This window comes from Tupaia chinensis, unplaced genomic scaffold (genome assembly GCF_000334495.1).
Source record: "Tupaia chinensis unplaced genomic scaffold, TupChi_1.0 Scaffold000097_1, whole genome shotgun sequence".
Lineage (NCBI taxonomy): Eukaryota > Metazoa > Chordata > Mammalia > Scandentia > Tupaiidae > Tupaia > Tupaia belangeri.
In genome coordinates this window covers 735,660-759,227 of record NW_006159559.1, presented here as the reverse complement: position 1 = coordinate 759,227, position 23,568 = coordinate 735,660, and the positions used below count along the sequence as shown (strand labels likewise).

Sequence of the window (23,568 nt, the reverse complement as noted above, 5' to 3'; positions counted from 1 at the left end):
GTTTCTAATGATCTTACTGAAATTTAAAAAAATATATATATAAAGGAAATCTAGACCAATTGCATGATGAAATGAACTAATTTCCAGAACAACATTTAAACTACTGAAAGTGACCCTAGAAGAAGTAAAAATATGTTTAAATTGAACAAAACTTAAAGGAAAAAAGGCAGACCCTCCCATCCCTCTGAGACCAGCCTTGTAGTGTATCCCACACAGCTGACTGCAGTACAGATCTCAGCTCTGGTGGCATGAAAAACATGGGTTCAAGGGAGGAAGGAGGAATACGGGAAAGGGGATTGAATGAGGTAGACACTGAGGAGTGGTTCTTTTTCTATCTTTCTGCCTTGTTCATATGCCTTCTGACAAAACAGACAACTCCCAATAAAATGGTCTTATTTTTATTTGCTTTTTTCATTAAATGTGTTCCGTTTTTGCTTGTTTGTTTGTTTTCCCCTGTGAGAGAAAGAGAGTGTATGAGGAAGAGAAGGACATGAATTATTCCCAGAGTCTAATCACACTGTCGTCCTTGCTCCTTTTCCCAGTTACCTAGAATTCTAGACGCCCATGACTGAGTCCAAATTTTTCAGATTGGACCTGAAATTGAAGTAAGGGCTCCATGAGTTCTCAGCTATCATTCATTGGTGCTCTTCTGCTTGTGCCACTGTGACTGGGCCTGTGCCCATTTTTATTTATTTTTTCTTTGAAAAATTATGTTGTTTAATTGAATAGTCTAGTTGGTTAAGATCTAGCTCGGTTGGAATAAAATATTTTCCTTTATTGATAGCCTGCACCAAATGGATGACTATTCAAAAAGTCATTGATTATTTTTCTATTTATCTTTTTAAGAGATTTTTGCAATAAGGCACATGTGAGACAGAGAGACAGAAAGTGAGAAATCACCCCTTAGAGTGGATGGCCATGTTACAATCGCTTCTCTTCCATTCTTCTCTCAGGATTGTGGGCATGCACACATATGTCTCTGGCATCAGTTTCAAGCTGCCAGGTCCAGGACTTGAACCACAGCTGGCCATGTAGGAGTCCAGTGCCTGAACCTCTATGCCACCTGCTGACCCCTTGTTTTCCTGATATCGACATACTACCAGCTAGGAAACACATGCCCACATTTAAAAGGAATATCGCCCTCATACTGACTTTCACTTGGAGGTATTACATTCAAAAATATCGAAAATAAGCTCCTCTCAATGTTCATGGTGTTATGACTGTGTCAAAACTGATAAAACATATCCCAATAGTGACTCCCTATAGCAGCAAGTGTGAATTTTATTTTGAAGTAAATTGGATACATACTATTGATTTAAGAAGAGCTTTGTATTTTGTATTTGGCTCCCTACAGCATATTCAAAATTACTTCAAAAGCCTGTGAAACTACTTAATACTAATGAAAATATAATCAGTTGCTCATTTTTCCTTCAATCAAAGGCCTCAGGCACAGAATAATAAGTATGGTACAAGGACTGAGTGTGTGCCATTGATTAATATTAGTTGGTAAGTAACAGCCATGCATCACTTAACAGAGGGGATATAGTCTATGAAATGTGTCATTAGGGGATTTCAGCATCATCGTGTGCATGTATGTATACAAACACAGATGGAATAGCCTAGTACGCACCTAGGCTATGTGGTATAGCCTCTGTACTTCTTTTGGGACCACCACCACTTTCCATTTCATGGAAAATGTATATTATGAAAAAAAAAAAAAAAACTATGCCTGGATTTCAAGAATTTTTTGGACCAAGATAAACTTAGACTTTTATCCCATTTTTTTCATGAACTTTTTGAAGTCCACTTGAAAATGCAGTTTATAACTGAATGAAATATTGTTATGTGGCATATAATTATACCTTGTTTTCGGTGTGCTTTCAAAGACTTTTCCATCATTTGTCACTTTTCTAGACTCAAAGTAGCTACAATGACCAGAAAATGCATTTGAATGTCAGTTCAGAAAAGCAGATAGTTATCCTCTAGGAGAAATTGTGGGGGTTCTTTTCTCCTAAGTTTTATATTTTTATGGTCCTTTAGTGTGACCAGCTAACTAATTGCCACTTTGGTCTTGGCCAGAAAGCTGTTATATCAATCAAGCAAATAAATGGGCAAATTAATTAATAATTTTGGTTGAAACCAATTTAAAAGAATTATAGCAAAGCAATTTTGATTTTCAACAGTCCTACTCACCATCTGCATTTGGGTAAAACTCTTGACATCAGTCTAGGTTGCTAAGCAATAAATACTTCTCCCATGGCTCCTGGGTCTTTGGGATCATTCCATTATTTTGTCATTCAGGCATGTCACACAGCTTGGTGCGGGCACTCAATTCCTTCACAGTCAGAAATATAGACCTGCTGTTCTAACATAGAAAGGGAATAAGTAAGAGAAATGTGGGATAGCAAGATGATTAAAAGATCAGGGAAGTGTGACTACATAAGTCTGAGAATTTAGAGGATGTCCTTTTGAAAGGGGAGATAAAGTATCATAAAACCAGTAGCTTTATTGCTTTAAAAATGCAGGAAATTTTTACACCCAGCAGAAACTCACTACCTTTGTGGTACTGTACTCTAACTGTGCTATCTTAGCAACACTTTCTAGATAAAATATTGTATGTTTTATGAAAACTTCCCTCACAATTTCTATTTATCAAAGGGTAGTCCTGATCATTTGAGGTATATTAAAATCTTGCCTTTAGTGAAGATAGGAAAGCTTGGTCAAATGTTCAATTAAAGGGTTTTAACAGTAGGCTGGCTCATTTAAGAAACCTTGTATTAGAATGGTATGAATTACTTAAAAGCAACTTGAATTTTTTTTTTAAATTTTTATGTTGTTAACATCTTTGGAAACAATTGTTTTACTGTTTTATAATATAGATACATTTACTTATTTCTACATTTTTGATTCTTGGAAAAGGAGAATATTGACATATTTAACTGCTTGAAAATGAAGCCTTTATCTGAGCTATAGGAATAAAGAATATGTATAATATGTACATTTTTCTAAGTCATCAATCAAAATCCTGAGTATCTATTTCAACCTAGTAACTAAGTTCTTTAGAAAAAAACTAGTTTGGATCACATAGAATAGATTGGTCTTGAAAAGATGAATCTAATCATATTAAGCAAAGCTGAGAAGAAAAAGAATACAATTCTCCCTTTTCTCTGTATCTCTTAAGGTTAATTTTCTAATATATAAAATAGTCTAGTTTACACAGATATTTTCTAAAGTCACATCTAACTAAAAGACTTTTCTGTTACTAATGTATCAACAGCAATGGGAAAAAATGAGTTAGTTTTATTTAATATGGAAAAGTCAATCAAATGAGAAATCAAAGTCTGCACAATGACTGGTTGATTCCATTAGTTTATACCATACATCTTTGTTTCTAGGAAGCATGTCAACAAATAATCCAAGGTCATTATTTTCAGACATTCTTCAGTATTTAAGGAGTGAACATCAGGCAAGTGAAGTGTAGCTATTGACTGAAATGACCAAGAGGTGAAGTGACTTCAGACAGTGTAAAGTCAGGGTTTAGTTCTGCTTCTGACAGCCAAGCCAGAAGTGTTCACATTATAACATTTTTTATTACAGAAGAAGAAATATTCCAGTGTTCTCATTTTTCAGCTAAAGTAAATGAGACTCAGAGATGTAAAATAACTTACCTGAAGGATGACTATGGAATGGGGATTGGAATCCACATTTCCTGACTTTTAGCTTGCTACTCTTCTTACATCATCTGGATTGAGAGCAAATTTTTATTTTTCTTCTATGCATTTAGTTTTGAAGGATAAATGTTATGGGAAATAAGTGAAATCTTTAATATTGCACAGCATTTTGTTACTAGAAATTGGGACAAGTTGCTTGAATCTTTCAACCTAGAGTTCTTTGTGCTTAATGATTTTTTCTAAAGGATAACTCAGATATAAGAATGATTAATCCTCTATTTGATTGTTGCACACTGTACAAATGCTTTGAAAAAACCATGCTATTCTCTATAAAGATGACACTTTCACTGATGAAGCTCCACGGCAAACTATTCTGCTGTTCCATATTTATTTCTACTTGTGGCAAATAGGGTCACTTGAAATAGCCTCAACACTCCATATTAGGAATGTGATCTCTGAGTGCTTGTGGAATTTCCAGCTCTCAACCAAAGCTGGGTTATGCTCCGTGATTGGGAAGCTTCTTCTATAGATCATGTTGTACATTGTGACATGAGTCTCCAATATCTGTGCATGAGTTAATTTCACAAAGTGAACAGTTTCAACATCTTCTTATATTTTACTCCTTACTTTTAAGAACTCAAATGCAGTTCAAGAGGCCAGAGGTGAATCAGATTCCCCATTCTCCTTCTTATTTCTTCTCTCTTTGTACCCCTCTTCATAAAACTTTTCTCTTTTCCAAATATTCTTGTACATATCAGTGTGTGTGTGTGTGTGTGTGTGTGTGTGTGTGTGTGTTCATACACCCAGCCTCTGTAGTCAATATATTTTACAAAAATAACATTAAATATCATAACATTTAGTAAAATGACTAGTGAACAATTATAATTGAATTCTACCTATTTAACTTTTCATTTGGTATCACCAAAGGAATATGTATTCTTTGAAGAAGCAACTAATATGCCTGAAAAAAAGATAGTGAAACTCATCAATAATCTCATTGCTGATTTAGAAATAACTATTTTGAACTAACTTATGTATATAAATCTAGTACCACACTATGTTTAGTGATCTAAAGTATGTATTTTCATTTTATTGCTCATTTTCATTTCAGTTTGAGAAGGTTCTGTGATAGGCAGTTAGCTAGAAATAAATGGGCAACCTTAAGAAAATAGCAGAAGGACACGTGCCACATCAATCACAACTTATCAGGAGTTACAATCAGACCCTCTATGAAAATACCTTCTTCCCACACAGCTCCTTGTACCAGAGAAGTGAGGCAAATCCCATTTTTCTCTTTGGTACCTGAGGAAGACACAAAGGGAAGATTGTAAATTTCTCTCTTATTATTTCTCATAAATATGAAAAGACCTGACCAGACATTTTGGCCAACATTGTTTGCCACTGGAGCAATAAACTAATTGGGCAATTTATCCAAATAAGGGTGCTCCTGTTATCATGGTTCACACTGGGCATGCCCAGTTAGGTAATCAAATTCCTCAAATTCCTCACCTATAAGGTAACACAGGAGAAAGCCTGGGAATTCAGAGAACATAGATAGAATGACAGACCTCCCACTGTTATATATTCAGTATCACCTCTAGTAATTAAAAATAACACCTAACCAGTTCCAAATGCATTGCTACCTAGCAACCTGCTTGCCCAAAATTCTTTTGGGTGTACTTCATTTCTAAAATCGTTCTTTCCTGTTAAATTCTCTTTTCTACCTACTTTTATTGTGGTTGTGGCTTTCTCCCATCCTGTGACATTTCTATTGACTTTGTTGCCAGTTTTTTTTTCTTTAATCATGTCATCTGCCGAGGAACCAATTGAGGGCATTATTCATTAGTGTTACTGTGTTTTGATTTCTGTATTTACTTTTGATTCTTTCTTAGAGTTTCCATCTCTTTTTACTATCCATCATTTTCTTTATATTATCTACTTTTTGTATAAAGCCCTTAGAATAACAGTTACTTTAAATTACCTGATTATCCTAATATTTACGTTATAGCTGAAGCTAGTTCTGATAATTGTGTTTTCTCTTCAGAGTGGTTTCTCTTGCCTTTTTTCATGCATTATAATTTTGTGGCAAAATTGTAGACCTTCTGAAATGTCTACTGCATTTGAGCTGTAAGGACTAAGACTGAAAATTTTCTGCTGAGACTTCACCCTCCATATCCGATTCTAGAGTGCCTCCATGCACTGAGTGTCTAGACCAGTCTAAGTGAACTGTAGCCAAACATTTGAATACTAGTACAGTGAGAATATTCCTCAGTTCCCACTGAATCCACCACACCTAGGGAGAAAAACAAAACAGCAGAGAGATGGCAGATCACCTCCTCTTGCATGCCTCTGAATGCTCAGATTGAACGTGAAGAAATTAGAAAGAAACATATGACCCATCAGATGACCAGAAATCAACACAAAGGCACAAAATATATGAAAACCAAGAAAATAACTCCTTCTCAAGGGAAAAGAATAACTCCTCTTCATCCACAGACAGTACAATGGAATTCACAGACATGTCAGATAAAGAAAATAGAGTATTCGTAGTGACAAAGCTAATAGAGAACCAAGAGAAGAGATACAATGAGCTCCAGAAGATACAGGAGAAAAGATCCGACAAATTCTAGGAAGTGAGGAAGTTCTTGCATGATCTGAAAGAGGAAATACATGATATAAAAAGAATCAAATGGAACTGTTAGAGACGAAGGCTGTAAAACAGGACACCAAAACCTACCTTGAAAGTCTTAAAAGCAGACTAGATCATACAGGAGATTGAGTCTCAGATATAGAAGACAGAATCACTGGCCTAGAAAAATTCACCACAAAGATTGAGTAAATAGCCCCCCAAAATGAAAATAATATACAAGAAATACTAGATACCATCAAATGTCCAAATTTCCAGATAACTGGTATCACAGAAAGTGAAGAAACTAATAAGGACATTGATAATCTATTCCATAAAGTCCTGGAAGAAAATTTTCCTAACCTAGAGAGGCATTCAAAGGTTCAGACCCAAGAAATACAAAGGACCCCAAATAGAATCAACCAAAGAAGATCTTCTCCAAGACACATTATAGCCAGAATGACCAAAACTACAGAAAAAGACAAAATAATCAGACTGGTAAAGAGAAACGTCAAGTTATCTACAAAGGATATCTCATCAGGCTAACAGCAGACCTCTCATCGGAAACAATGTGAGCAAGAAAAGAATGGGAAAATATGTTCAATGTGTTAAGGGAAAAACGATTTCAACCAAGAATACTATACTCGGCAAGATTATCCTATGTATATGGGAAGAAAAGACAAGAACATTCTCATATCAACAAAACCTAAAAGAATTTACCAATACCAGACCAGCTCTCCAAGAAGTACTGAAGAGAGTGTTAAATCAGAAAAACTGAATACAGACACACAGAAGTAAGAGTTCAAATACAACTAAGAAAATGGCCAACATAATGGTTGGGACAAGTCCAGAGTTGAATATTATCTTCTGGAATTTAAAAGGAAAGATCAGACCACAACAGAAGATAGATTAAAGCACATGAGACTGCACTGGTGAAATAAAATTTTATGATTTTTGACTAAGGCATTACTGATTTTCTTCTATGCTTTGTTTTCTAGATTTAAGGATTTTTGTCTTCTCTTGAGTTGTCAGTAGGTTCATATACCTACTATTTGAGCAGAATCTTAACCTGTTTCCTGGCTTTAAGTCTTAAGCAAAATTCTTTTAACATTTTTTAAATTTTGATTTATTAAAGCTAAAACTGCTTTTCTTAAAATTAAAAAATGTATTAAAAAATATTTATTTAATGACCACAGTAAGCTATATAGCTTCAGCTAGGTGCTACTTTATAATATATTCATTCTGCACACAGAGTTTCATGCATATCTTAATGGTGATAATTTGGCGTACTTCCAAGATGCAAATCCCGCATAGGTGTGGTGGGGTCCCATAAGACTGTAGCCCTAGAATGTTCTCATTCTCAAACTAATCTATGCTCATCCTCCAGCAATTCTTTAAAATGCTAGATCCCATCTGGCAGTTGTAAAAATTAGTTTGAGTTCATTACTTTATGTCTCAGTTCTTAGTTGCTACAGTTTTCTAAGTACAGCCAAACCTCCAAATTTTAAGTTGTCAATTTATACTGTGGTCACAGTTTTGTGAGGAGCCCAGGAAAAGTAATATTTTTGGTTTATTCTAAATTTTCTTCTGGAAAAGATGAGAGTGACGACTTCAGCATCTTCATGCACTGGAGTTGTAAAATGTGTATTTCCACTTAACTATATATCCTTGGAAATTTTCATGTTACCACATAATCTCATACAACATATTGAATGTCAGCATGACATTGTATTGTACAAATTTACATTGTTTATTAAACTATTTAGCTGTCTTTGGGCATTTTTCACCATTATAAATGGTACCATGATAAAAATATTTGAAGTTAACTAAAGTTGTTCAACATCTGTGATTATTTTCTCAAGAAAAATATTGTAGAAAAATTAGTAGGTCAGAAAGTTTATATATATTTTAGGTCTTTCATTAAATGTTGCTAAATTGCCTAGTGGAAGGTTTGTACTAATTGTTTAGACACAGATTTTCTGCACTTTTACTGGGGTTGTGTAGTGGGGCAGTTGGGTAGTGGGGTCAGTGCCCATGGTAACAAAATTTACCAGAGGGACCAGCAGGGCACATGTGCTTGTATGCCCAAGATCCTGAGAGGAGAATAGGAAAGAAGGGATTGTGGTGTGGTGATTTCCCCTGGAGGGAGGTGATTTTTCGCTGTCTGTCTCTGTGTCTCTCTCTGGTGAGCCCACATGCACTATAGCAAAAATCTCTTATAAAAAAAGAAAAAAAGAAAAAGAACATACCAAAAGCAGAAATGCAAGAAGCAACTTGGTTTATTAGGGTTCAGGGGAGAATTCCTGAAGCAAGAATGGATGAGAAAACCCTGGACCAGACCTGAGCAAGGTTCTGTCCTTATGGCAGGGGGGGGGGGGAAAAGGTAATGAAAATTCTGCAAGCTCCAGTCAGTTGAAAGTGGTCAGTTTATCAGGAATGTAGGATGTTCATCAGCTACAGGCAGTTTCCAGAGAAGATGCAGAGGGGCAGGTGAAGGTAGGAAAGTCTTTCTTACATTGTAAAAACTTATTATGTGGGGCAGCCAGATTGTATGGAAGTTTGCGCTGCTAGGTCCCATCTAGCCTACTGAACAAGTTCCAAACTGTGGCTTGAAAAACGTTGGGAGCATGTACATGCGTGCCCAAAATCTGGGGAGGAGTGTGGAAGAAAAGGGATTGTGGCCAGGGGTACTTTTTTACTTTCTTGCTCTGTCTTTTTTTCTGTCTCCAGTGTAGGCATGTACTCCATGGCAAATTAAAACAAACAAAAGTTTGGATCCTCTTCATTAATGGGGCAGGTTTACTTATTTTCTTATGACTCTCTACAGATTGGATAAAGTGTTTTTTATATTTTCACTTTCATGTTCCTATTTCAATTTGTATTTCTATGTAGTTTAATTGTTTTCTAGCATTTTTAAAAGTAGATGATTGATTTAATTGTCCATTTATATAAATTGTACATTGTTTTGGTTTTTCAGAATTTAAATATTAAAATTCAACAATTCTTTTCTTTTTTTACTTTCTTTTTGTTTTCCCTTAAGTAGCTGAACTTCTTCTTTGAATTATGAAGTAAAAGCAAAAGAAAGTTCATTAAAGATGAATAGAATTTCAGAATTTTCTGCCCCGGGATATGAAGAGTGCTTATCATACACAAACAAAAAGAAAATTCTGTAGACTTAGCTAATCCTTGGCTAAAAGTAAGTAACTCTCTCTATCCTTAACTTGAAATTGTTCTTGTATTTTCTCATTATGTTCACATAATGCATAAACCATTATTTTTGTGCAAAAAGTAGCATATCTTTTATCACACCTCGTCTACTTTTCAGTTTTAAAACATAAGCTGTCTAATATCTGTAGCATTCACTAGTGACTTAGTTTCAGAGAGATTAAACATACTGGGACCAGCAGTTAGCGTAATGGCGATGTCGCTGGACTCCCATGTAGTTGACTGCGGTTTGCGTCCCGGACCTGGTGGCTTAAAACTCACACCGGGTGCATGTGCGTGCATGACCAAGATCCCGAGAGGAGAATGGAGGAAAAGGGATTGCAGTGTGGCCATCCCCCCTGTGGAGTGATTTCTTGCTTTCTGTCTCTCTGTCTGTCTGGCGAGCGCACGCACCCTATAGCAAAAAGCTCTCCAAAAAAGAGAGAGAGAGAAAGAGATTAAACATACATATTGTGATTCTGCTGTCATAAACAATTTCAACTGAAATGAAATTTTAAGTCATTAGGTAACTTAAATATGGGTCAACTAGAAGTACATATTGGTAGCTGAGCATGGAGAATGGTAATGACAATGACTGGTAAAGAAGATATTTTAGCCTGATTTTAATTGTTTTCTAGCATTTTTAAAAGTAGATGATTGATTTAATTGTCCATTTATATAAATTGTACATTGTTTTGGTTTTTCAGAATTTAAATATTAAAATTCAACAATTCTTTTCTTTTTTTACTTTCTTTTTGTTTTCCCTTAAGTAGCTGAACTTCTTCTTTGAATTATGAAGTAAAAGCAAAAGAAAGTTCATTAAAGATGAATAGAATTTCAGAATTTTCTGCCCCGGGATATGAAGAGTGCTTATCATACACAAACAAAAAGAAAATTCTGTAGACTTAGCTAATCCTTGGCTAAAAGTAAGTAACTCTCTCTATCCTTAACTTGAAATTGTTCTTGTATTTTCTCATTATGTTCACATAATGCATAAACCATTATTTTTGTGCAAAAAGTAGCATATCTTTTATCACACCTCGTCTACTTTTCAGTTTTAAAACATAAGCTGTCTAATATCTGTAGCATTCACTAGTGACTTAGTTTCAGAGAGATTAAACATACTGGGACCAGCAGTTAGCGTAATGGCGATGTCGCTGGACTCCCATGTAGTTGACTGCGGTTTGCGTCCCGGACCTGGTGGCTTAAAACTCACACCGGGTGCATGTGCGTGCATGACCAAGATCCCGAGAGGAGAATGGAGGAAAAGGGATTGCAGTGTGGCCATCCCCCCTGTGGAGTGATTTCTTGCTTTCTGTCTCTCTGTCTGTCTGGCGAGCGCACGCACCCTATAGCAAAAAGCTCTCCAAAAAAGAGAGAGAGAGAAAGAGATTAAACATACATATTGTGATTCTGCTGTCATAAACAATTTCAACTGAAATGAAATTTTAAGTCATTAGGTAACTTAAATATGGGTCAACTAGAAGTACATATTGGTAGCTGAGCATGGAGAATGGTAATGACAATGACTGGTAAAGAAGATATTTTAGCCTGATTTTATTTTAATAATTACATAAGGCCTGTTATTCTAGACATAAGATTTTATTTTTCAAATGAGGACATGAATGAGAATGTTTAGAGGATGGACATCTAACTCTAGGGATAGGTTGACAGCTTTGGTGAGTATGAAATGGTCTTTCATGCACTTTGGACCAACTTTCATGCATTACTTGGGTATAAGTCTGGAAATTGAAGCCACTGAGTGATCAAATGATCATTACAGTTTATTTCTTTTTTTTTAGAATGAATGTAGGAAAGGACAATAAATATTATTTTTCTTTAATTGTTTGTATTTTTATTGTGCTTAGTCTTATTCCTGGGCTCCTGTGACTTGTTTAGCATGTGGTGGTCTCTAGGACCCCCAGAGGCTTCGATATCCTTTTCTGGCAGTTCTACGGGCCATCCGTGTCCTTTTTTTTTTTTTTTTTTTTTTTTTCATCCACGTCCTTTTTAAAATTTATTATTATCATACTCTTGTTTATATTACACTAAATCACATATAACTTTACAGTGTATTACATTACTTTTTCCAGAAGGAATACCATGCTTATCAGTCAATACAAAGACATTAAAATCCACATCATCATCAAATAGCTTTTCATTATTTTTTCCAGATCATTATTATTATTATTCCAATTATTTTTTAAACATTCAATCACTATTTATCATTTTGCTTGTAAAAAGACTTTACCCAACATGAAATACTTCTCAGACCAGTCCAGTTGAGAATACTATACATGTCATCATCAATAGGTAATAAACCATTTCTGTGTCCCACTAGTGTCATGCCTCTCTATTTGTTCTTTTGCTATCCTTCTCCATACTCTTCTCTTGCCACATTCCACACTGTCCTTATCATTGCTAACTATTTTCACTGCTTTTATGCCCTCTAATATTTCATAAAGTGCAGATAGTCAGCATATATTAAGTGGATACATACAATATTTTTTCTTTCATATCCTGGCTTGCTTCACTCAGCAATAGATCTTTCATATCTGACCGCTTTCTATCAAATGTCAGGGTTTTTTTTTATATATATATATGGCTGAGTAGTATTCCATAGAGCATATATTCATTTGAATCCATTCATCAGTTTGTGGACATTTGGGTTGGTTCCATGTCTTAGCAATTGTGAATAATGCTGCAGTAAATATGGATGTGCAAGTGCTTTTCCGACTGAGCATTCTTCTGTCCTTTGGGTAGATACCCAGAAGTGGGATTGCTGGATCAAATGGTAGTTCTGTTTGTAGATCTTTGAAGAACTTCCATATTGTTCTCCACAGTGGCTGAACCAGTTTACATCCCCGCAACACATCAGTTTTTATATTCTTAATCTTTGCCATTCTGGCAGGGGTTAGGTGGTATCTCATTGTGGTTTAATCTGCATCTCCCTTATGATGAGGGATGTTGAGCATTTCCTCATATGCTTTTTGGCTATTCATATGTCTTCCTTAGAGAGATTTTTGTTCAGCTCATTTTCCCATCGGAAAAGACAATAAATCTAAGAATTTTTTTATTCTGTAATTTATTGCTCAGTTAATGCTTAGTTATTTATCTAAAATTGATTGTTATTATGATTAACATATAATGAAGTTTAGAAGAATTTAAACTTCAAATAAATTCCAGAAAATGGAATTTATAAAGATCCAAGAGTATGCATATTTCTACTCATCATTCAGTTCCTCATTCAACGATGAACATCTTAAGGGAAAAATCTGTTCTACTCATGATCTTCTTCCATTTGAAGAAGCTAGAAGTGAGAGGGCTTAGGCAGTCTATTTTTTGTTTTTTATTGAATAACTTTTTTCTTTTAGAGTGATCTTTGCCATAGGGTGCTTGCGCTCACCAGACATACAGACACACAGAGGAAAAGCAAGAAATTACTCTTCCAGGGGAAATGCCCATATTGCAGTCCCTTCTCCATTCTTCTCTCAGTATTTTGGGCACACATGCACACGTGTCCAGTGTGAGTTTTAAGCCACAGTTTCTGTTGAACTGCAGTCGACTACGTGGGAGTCCAGTGACATAACCATTACACCATATGCTGGTCCCAAATGAACAAAATTTTTAATGAAAAAAATGTTTGGAAGATTGAATAAAAATGAACTTTTAAAACAAACCACACAACTTAAGCTATAAGTAGTTTCCTAATTGTCTTTAGTCTTACTTTTATAGTAAAACAATGATCAGTTATTTTGACCCGATTGTATTTGTGATGGAAAAGTATTTGGACTATTTCTTTTTTGTTTGTTTGTTTACACTGAGTCAGAAAATTATCTTAATAGTTACAAAACTTTTTTAAAAAACAGAATCAGTATAAAATAGCAATAGATTTCTTCATAGTTATCATAATTCTTTATATTTGAGGTGTTGGCTAAGTGGGGCCATGAAAGATCTTTGACTGTTGACTTAGTAATCTTAGGAAGCCTGCCTTGTTGATGTCTGCCATGCTTAGCTCTTATGAGATGACTTAGTCCTTTTTTTTTTTTAAAAAAAATGTCTTTCTTCAATCTTTGGAGGCTTAAAGTGAACTTGGCAGTATTCATTAAACACCTTCCACTTCTTCTACATTCAGTTCTGATTGCATCCATTTTAACTTTGTCTATTCTTTTCTAAAGTTGCTTTAATAATGCTAAATCATCTAGATTATTTTCTCTTTATTTTCAGAAGCTTTTTACTACTGCTGAGGTCTGGGCTATTCAGTTTTTTATGACTCTATCCCTACTGGCATGAGGTGCCATCAAAGACTCATAAAGTTGTTTACAGGTTTGTCTAGCATCACTTTTCCCTGCAAAGGAAGCTGTTGGAACCGTAGTGTTCAATTCATGTACTATTCTGTCACCAGTTGTCCTCATCACCTTGAGTGATTTCTGGAAGTTGCTGAACTCTTCACTGATCACACTGCCAATTAGCACCACCATATTGGACTAGTATTTGGGCTATTTCTAAAATAAATTGTAATATCCTACTAAAATAAGTGTAGTTACACATTATTTTTTAAAAGAAACACACATATCTAAATGTCCCCCTGAGATGCCACTTACAACAGCTCTCTCTCAAATACTATTTTGAAAAATTGGAACATTTACAAATGCTTTATTAGATGCTTTAACATATTATTTATTCAGCAGATGTTTATTGAGAATACTTTATGTACATTACTTTGGAAATATGCTACAAGAATCATAAAAAAACTATTCTTGTTAATACATTCTTGTATAATTAAATCAGAAATATAAAAAGTAATAACTGAAGACTGCTATTATAGCTCTAAATATTAATAAATGTAAATAAAAATGCTTCTAACTGAACTAAAATGTGTTGACATGAGTTTGAGAGAAAATGAGAGTTATAAGTTGGCAATGATATGGGGGTAGGTGTTTTAATTACAATATTATTGTGTTCAAAGGCAGGGCTGCTATTGAAAGAAGAGTTTTGTAAAGAGCAGGAAGGATATGCACCTGATTATCAAGATGAGGCTGGAATAAAGAATGAGAAGGCAATTGACTGAGCAACTACAAAGTAATCCAATGAGGGCCAAGGCTGAGGGATCCTCCCATCAGCTACAATAGAGAAATCAGAAATATGTTTATGATCATAGATAAAACAGTGTGTTTGAAGTTTATCTAAGTTGGAAGAAACAGGAAAAAAGAAATGGAAGTACATGATCTCAGTGTAATGTTGTGGGAAAAGAATCAAATAATCCTGTATATAGATTAAAAAATATATTTTGTGAATGCTGATTCTAAGATCCATTGTATGTGTGTGTGTGTGTGTGTGTGTGTGTGTATATTTGCTTCCTGAAGGAAATATAAGTAATCACATCCAATTGCAGGCTTGAGCACTGAATGTCGGTTGAACTAAAAACTTAACCAATAAAAAATTTCATCCTGTTAACTTTTTCCTGCTCACTTCATTTAGATATGTGATATGTCTTCAAAATTAATTCTTTCATAAACATAAGTCTTTTTGTATAACTGTAGTTGGTGCAGTGAACACTACTATTTAATTTAGAACTACATGAATATCATTTATTTTTTTCTTTTACATTAGTAGGGTTAATCTGAATTCTGAAGTTACTTGGTATTCTTCATATTTGAAAGATCTATGAGCAGAAGTATGTAGAAGTACTCCACAGAGACAATGAGACAAAACTCCAAAACTTAGGAGCCTGATTTTAGAAGGTCATACTAACATACTAAATAAATCACATGAACTTTCACAATGTTCTTACTAGTCTGGATAGCAAATTAATATCAAAATATGGCATCTTCCAGAAATAATGTAGCATAATTCAGAGATAGAAAATGACCAAGTGAACATCTTTTGTATCTTTTTAAAAATGGAATATTCAAATTCTTCCAGTTTGTTTTTTGCCATAGTACTTATCATTAGTCATCAAGATTTTATATCTCAAACATACTAATTTACTAAAAATAGTAATTTACTAATTCTTTTAAACTTACTCTAACAAATGTAATGTTTTCTAAGTAAAAAAATCTCTAATTTAAGGAAGCATCATGCGAGAGTTCTTTTTAACAATCTATTAAACATGAGAAAAAAGGCAGGCTTTGGAATTTTTCAATCACTTGTGAGTGAAGCTTAGCGAAGGCTGTGAGGGTAATGGATAAAAGCAATCAAGGGAGGGTCTGGTAACAATGATGAAAATGCAAATAGCAAATATTTGAGGAAAGAGAACTGCACCTGACAGATTGGCTTAAACACAATCACTGGTTTCAATAATACCTGCCATGACTAATGTATATCATCTTACTAGTATGATGGCATCCTTGGCAGTGCTACCTCAGATCAAGTCAGTCAACCACAGGAAAGCTGTGCAGGTAACTTCTGCACAAGTATATTGTATTTTAAATCATCAATGCTGACAACAACATTAGAGTACATTCTCTTTTCCTTTTTAATTTGTCATAGTCCTTAAGATCTCTGCTTGAGGATAAATGCTACATTTGGAAATCTTGTCAAGTCATGCATGAAACTGACAAGCCTTGCAACAATGCTAGCTGCCCATATCCTCCAAAGAAAATGACATATGCAAATCAAACAAACAAACAAAAAATGCTGATTTTATTAAGATTATATTTGTGAAAAATAAGTCAGCACTAAAGAAGCATTATTAGTCCTTTTACTGAGGTAGTTGAAAGAGATGACAGGGGCCAGCAAGTGGCATGGAGATTAAGGTGGCTAATCCCACATTGCCAATTTGCAGTCTGAGCCCCAGATCCAGTGACTTGAATATCATACCAGGTGCGTGTATGTATACCCAAAATCCTGAGAGGAGAATGGAGAAGGGACTGCAGCATCCCCTCTAGGGAGGTGATTATTTACTTTCCCTCTCTGTCTCTGTCTGTCTCAGAGAGTGCACACACCCTCTAGCAAAAGCAAAAAAATAAAAACAATTGTCAATTATAAAATTAAAATAATAGTGAATGATTAGGGAATAAAACTTTATTTCAAATGTCTGTGGAAATAATGAGAGATCATCACTGTTTCTGTAATACATAATTAGATACGTAGAAAATCCAAAAATTGGAAAATGCTGATGACTAATTCATAATAATGTACAATAAATTTACAGAGTATAAAAAGCAAATATACTTGGGACCAGCAGTTAGCGTAATGGCTATGTCGCTGGTCTCCCATGTAGTCGACCACGGTTTGCGTCCCGGACCTTGTGGCTTAAAACTCATGCTGGGTGCGTGTGCATGCATGCCCAAGATCCCTAGAGGAGAATGGAGGAGAAGGGTTTGTGGCATGGCCATCCCCCCGGGGGGCAATTTCTCGCTTTCCGTCTCTCTGTCTCTCTCTGTCTGTCTGACGAGCACACGCGCCCTATAGCAAAAACCTCTCAAAAAAAAAAAAAAGCAAATATACTCAATTCTCATTATTTATGGATTCTGTATTTGTGAATTCCGTTCAGCTTCTCACTGAAATTTATTTGTAACCCCCAAATCAATGATTGGATGGTTTATGATCATTCATAAATATGCATGGAAGGGCAAAAAATTTGAGTTACATAGCATACACATTTCTAGCTGAGGTAAAAGCAGGCAGTTTTCTTTTTTGTTTCAGCTCTCATATTGTAAACAAGTGTCCTTATTACAGTCTATTTAGTGCCTTTTTTTTCCTTTTTCTTGTTTGTTTTGTTTTATTTTTGTCATTGATTTCAACATTTAAAATAGTTCTCAAGTGCCATCCTGAAGTGCTACCTATTGTTTCTAAATACAAGGAGGCTGTGATGTGCCTTGTGGAAAAAATACCTGTGTTATCTAAGACTAGATCAGTGGTACCAGGAGGTGGTATAGTGGTTACATTGCTGGATCTCCACATGGCTGAATGTGGTACAAGCCCTGACCCCGTGTCTTGGATCTGATGTCAGGGTGTGTGTGTATGTATGCCCAAGATCTCAGGAGGAGAGTGGAGAAGAAGGGATTGTGGTGTGGTCATCTCCTCTAGCGTGTGTGTGTGGGGGTGATTTCTTACTTTCTCTCTCACTGTTTCTGTATGTCTTTCTCTCTGGCAAGCACACATACCATAAGGCAAAAAACTCTACAAAAAAAAGAAAAAAGAGATTAGGTTAAGCATAAGTTACAGAACTGTTGACCATGAGTTCAGTCTTAATGAACTAATATGTGTTAAATAACACGTCTTTAAATAAAACAAATATTGAAAAAGATTATAAATTGGTTAATTGGTGAAATGTGCGGGAATCTAACACTGGGTGCAATGATTCAGTATTCACTAATTTGGTGTTGAAAATGACTTTATAAAGCATAGCTACTATGAATTATGGGAATTACTTTATACAAAAATCCTTGGGGATCTTATTACATGGCATATTTGAAAGTATATTATAAAAATATTCCACTAAATATAGTAACAAAATATATAAATTTGGTAGAGAATGTCAAACCAATCTGGTAGAATCAAGTTTTTTGTTTGTTTGTTTTGTTTTTAGTTTTGTTTTCCCTTTACAGTTTAAGTTGCTGGGGACAGAGAATGTCAGTTACATTTCTGTAAGTCTAGTTTCAGAATAATGTTTGGCATATATAGTGGTTACTACCATTTCTTTTTTCAATTTAAAAACATTTTTATACCGATTTCAGAATTACTGACTAAATTATTAGATTTTAGAATTGTAGCAGAAAAGGTAAATGAATAGTGATCATGGGGTCAACTTTGGAATGGAAAAATAAGTATAATAAGAAATGCAGAGCCTGTCCTATCCCTGCAGCAGGAGACAGACCCAGATCCAGGCCTCTGGCTAGCAAGAGACATTGAGGCAGGGACACCTCCGTCCCCCCGCTTCATTTCCAGGATCCCCATCCAAAGAACCCGTCCCCTAGAGGGACTAGACAGGTCTATAATTATATATTTGAAATTCCCTAGTTATGTAAGTTTCTCTGGAATTCTCCCTTGTACTGATCCACATGTGAAAAAGGAGATACTGCTTTTCAGACACCACAGTAGAGTATCCCTCTTGAGACCACATTAGTAAAAACAACTGAAGAGAGACTTTGACAAACATCAATTGGCAGCAAAAGGGAAACACACTCACTCCTAGTCAGAAAAATGTTCCCGCAAGAGGTATTCAAAAGTGAATACATCTTCCAATGGCTAGAAGTAGAAGAAGAGCCTCAGGTCTGAATAAACAAGGAAATATGTCTCCATCGAAGGAAAATGATAATTCCCTTTCATCTCTCATAAACCTGGAGGACGTTACCAAAATGTCAAAGACTTTTAAACATTCATGGTTACCAAATTCTATGAGTTGGAACAGAAAAGAGACAATGAACTATAGGAGATTAGGAAGTGTGGGAGGCTGCGCACCAGTGAGTCTGCCGAGGTTTCTCAAGAGAGCAAACAATTACCATGATTGCTTCCCTTCCAAAAACCTGACCTTTGAAACCTTGCTCTGATTGGCCACTAGAATCCCTCAAATTTGCATATCTGGCACCTCATGATTGGTCCAAAAGCAACCAATCACAGCCCACTGTTTACAACCAATCATGGCCCACTGTTTACAACCAATCACGGCCCACCGTTTACAACCCACCAGAGTGTATATAACCACGATGCCTGGCCCACAGTAGCCAGAAGACGACAACGACCAGGAAGACGACGACTGAAGAGCCTGAAGAGGTGAAACACCGCGCAGTCTCCAAACGACCCTGAAGATCCTGAAGAGCTGACACTGCATTGTCTCCAGATGACCTGGGAGACCCTGAAGAGTTGTAACACTACATCATCTCCGGACGACCCTGAAGAGCTGTGACACCATGTCGTCTCCGTGCTGCTCACAGTAGACGACGCGACCCTTAAGAGCTGTGACACTGCATCGTCTCTGTGCTGTACCGTGCTGCCCACAATAAATGGACGACACTGTCGTCTCCATGTTGTAACACTACGCCACTTGTCCCGGCTCTCACTCCTTCACTCAGGAAACCTGTTCGGCTGTCCCCCCCGGGTCAGGACAAGGAAGTCCTTCCAGGACATGAAAGAACAAATGGACACTCTGAGAAAGAATCAGATGGAACTATTAGAGATAAATTCTGTAATACAGGAAATCAAAAACTCTCCTGAAAGTATTAAAAGTTGATTAGACCATGCTGAAGACTGAATCTCTGATCTAGAAGATAAAACCTCTGACCTAGGAAAAAACACCAAAAAGATGGAGAAAATAACAAACAAACAAACAAAAACCATGAGGACCATGAGGATAATATACGAGAAATACTTCATTACACACCCAAACATCAGAATAATTGGCATCCCAGAAGATGAAGAAACTAATAATGGCATGGAAAATCTATTCCATGAAATCCTGGAAGAAAATTTCCCAAGTCTAGAGAGGCACTCATCCATCCAGACCCAAGAAATACAAAGGACCCCAAATAGAATCAACCCCAGAAGTTCTTCCCCAAGGCACATCTTAGCCAGACTGTCCAAGACCACAGATAAAGACATGATACTGAAACTGGCAAGAGAGAAATGAGAAGTGGCTTACAAAGGCTATCTCATCAGGTTAACACTGGACCTCTCAATGGGAACAATACAATTAAGGAAAGAATGAGAAGATGTATTTAAAGTTTTAAGAGAGAAACAATTTCAACCAAGACTATAATATCCTGCAATATTATCCTTCATATGGGAAAAAATGATTAAAATCTTCAAACAAAACCTGAAAGAATTTGCCATCACAAGAACAGCTCTTCAAGAAACCCTGAAGAAAGTACTGTTCCAGGAAAACTAAAAAATTAACAGCCAGAAACAGAAGTAAAAGGCAACTAAGACAATGGCCAACTTAAACATCAGGACAGATCCGGTAACATCGATAATAACATTGAATGTTAATGGATTAAATTCTCCAATTAAGAGACACAGAGTGGCTGAATGGATAAAACAACAGAAACCCTCTATTTGTTGCCTGCTGGAAACCCACCTCATAGAGAAAGACATACCTAGACTGAAAGTGAAGGGTTTGAAAAAGGTTTTCCATGCAAATGGGAACCAAAAAAGAGCTGGAGTTGCGATACTAATTTCTGAACAAATAGGCTTAAAACAAAAACTGTATGAAGAGACAAAGAAGGGCACTATAGTGTAGTAAAAGGCTCTATAGATCAAGAACATATAACGCTTATAAATATCTATGCACCTAACATAGGAGCACCCAAATATGTGGAGGAAAGACTGTTAGATCTAAAAGGGGAGATAGACTGCAACACACTAATTGTTGGAGATCACAACACCGCACTATCCTCTTGAGACAGATCATCTAGGCAAAAAATAGGTAAAGAGATAAAGGATCTAAATGATACCATAAATCAAATGGACTTTACAGACATCTATAGAACTTTCCATCCAAAAACCACGAGATACACTTTTTTTCTCACCCTAACATGGAACCTTTTTGAAGATTGACCATATCATAGGGCACAAAGCAAGCCTCTACAGATTCCAACCATGGTGGAAGTAAACTTGATTTTAATTTCAAGAGAAATCCTCAGAAATACCCAAATACTTGGAAACTAAGTAACCTACTCCTGAATGACTTCACTACTAACGAAGAAATAAAGACTGAAATCAAAAGATTCATGGAAGCCAATGACAACGAGGACACGAGTTTCCATAATCTTTGGGACACTGCTAAAGCAGTCATAAGAGGAAAGTTCATAGTAATTAGTGCACATAAGAAGAAGATGGAAAGAAGGCTAATGGATGACCTAACAACATGCCTCAGAGAATTGGAAAAGCAACAGCAAAAAATGTACAAAAAACTCCAGGAGAAAGGAAATAATAAAGATCTGAGCAGAAATAAATGAAATAAAAAATAAACGTACTATACAGAAAATAAATGAAAGTGAAAGCTGGTTCTTTGACAGGATAAATAAAATTTATACACCACTAACAAAGCTTATTAAGAAGAAGAGAGAAAGTAACCTGGTGAATCAAATCTGCAATGAAGCTGGTAATATAACAACAGACATAGTAGAAATTCAAAACATCACTAGAGGATACTTTGCACATCTATACAATAAGAAACCAGACAATCTGGATGAGATAGGCAAATTCCTGGACAAATATCTACCAAGAATGAGCCAGGAGGATACAAAAAGTCTGAATAGGACCATAACAAGCCAGGAGATTGAATCAGTAATAAATAACCTCCCAACAAAGAAAAGCCCTGACCCCGCTGGATTCACCTCTGAATTCTACAAAACTTTTGAAGAAGAGTTAACTCGCATTCTGCTCAAGTTATTTCTAAAGATCCAAAAGGATGAATCTCTTCCTAATTCATTCCATGAAGCCTCTATCACCCTCATCCTTAAAACAGATAAGGACAGAACAAGGAAGGAAAACTATAGACCAATATCCCAGATGAATATAGACACAAAGATTCTCAACAAGATACTAGCAAATCATATCCAACAACTTATAAAAAAGATCATACACCATGATCAGGTAGGCTTTATTCCAGGAATGTAAGTTTGGTTCAACATATGCAAAACCATAATTGTAATACATCATATTAACAGGAATAAAGATAAAAATCATATGGTCATATCAGTTGATGCAGAAAAAGTATTTGATTAGATACAACATCCCTTCATGTCCAAGACTCTCAGCAAAATTGGCATAGAAGGACCATTTCTCAACACCATAAAAGCTATCTATGAAAAACCCATAGCGAACATCATCCTAAATGGAGAAAAGCTGAAAGCTTTCCCACTAAACATGGGAACAAGACAAGGATGCCCACTTTCTCCACTCCTTCGTAATATAGTAATGGAAGTCCTCACCAATGCAATCAGAAAAGAGGAAAAAATAAAAGGCATTCAAATAGGAAAAGAAGAGGTGAAACTCTCTCTATTTGCAGATGACACGATTTTATACCTACAGGACCCAATGGCCTCCATGGAAAAATTACTGGAAGTAATACATGATTACAGTAAAGTTGCAAGATATAAGATCAATATACAGAAATCGATAGCATTTCTATATATGAATAACAGGCAGACTGAAATAGAACTGAAAAAATTTATTCCATTTACCGTAACCATCAAAAGTATAAGATATTTATGAATAAATCTAACCAAAGAAGTTAAAGACCTCCACAAGGAAAACTATGAGAAGCTAAAAAAAGAAATTGAAAATGACACAAAAGAGTGGAAGGGCATCCCCAATCTTCCTGGATTGGAAGAATTAATACAATCAAAATGGCAATTCTACCCAAATTAATCTACATATTTAATGCAATGCCAATCAAAGTACCAGACACATTCTTCAGAGATCTAGAAAAGACAATCATAAAATTTGTCTGGAATCATAAAAGACCCCGTATTGCCAAAGCAATTCTACGTAAGAAGAGTGGAGTGGGCGGCATCTCACTCCCTAACCCCAAAATAAATTACAAAGCTGTGATAATCAAAACAGCTGTGGTAATCAAAACAGCATGGTACTGGCACAGAAACAGACACGTGGACCAATGGAACAGAATAGAGTCCCTAGAAATAAATTCGCAAACATACAGTCAACTGATTTTTTACAAGGGGTACCAGTCAATCCAGTGGGAAAAGGAAAACCTCTTCAGCAAATGGTACTGGAAAAACTGGATTTCCACCTGCAGAAAGATGAATCTGAACCCCTACCTCTCACTTTTGACAAAAATCAAGTCAAGGTGGATCAAGGATCTAAATCTAAGACCTCAAACTATAAAACTGCTCCTGGAAAACACTGGGGAAACTGTGGGAGACATTGGTGTTGGCAAATACTTCTTAAATAAGGCCCCCAAAGCACAGTCCATAATCTCCAAAATAGACAAGTGGAATTACATCAGACTAAGAAGTTTCTGCATGGCAAAAGACACAGTAATTAGTGTGAATTGACAGCCTCCAGAATAGGAAAATATTTTTGTTAATTTTGCATTTGAGAAGGGACTCATAACCAGAATACATAAGGAACTCAAGACACTGTTTGGAAAAAAGATGA

General features: G+C 35.8%; 1 pseudogene; it reads right to left on the bottom strand.

Moving 5' to 3' along the window:
* Positions 1 to 13,548: 13,548 nt before the first annotated feature.
* LOC102479649 (coiled-coil domain-containing protein 58 pseudogene) lies at positions 13,549 to 13,982 on the bottom strand (annotated as a pseudogene).
* Positions 13,983 to 23,568: the final 9,586 nt, after the last annotated feature.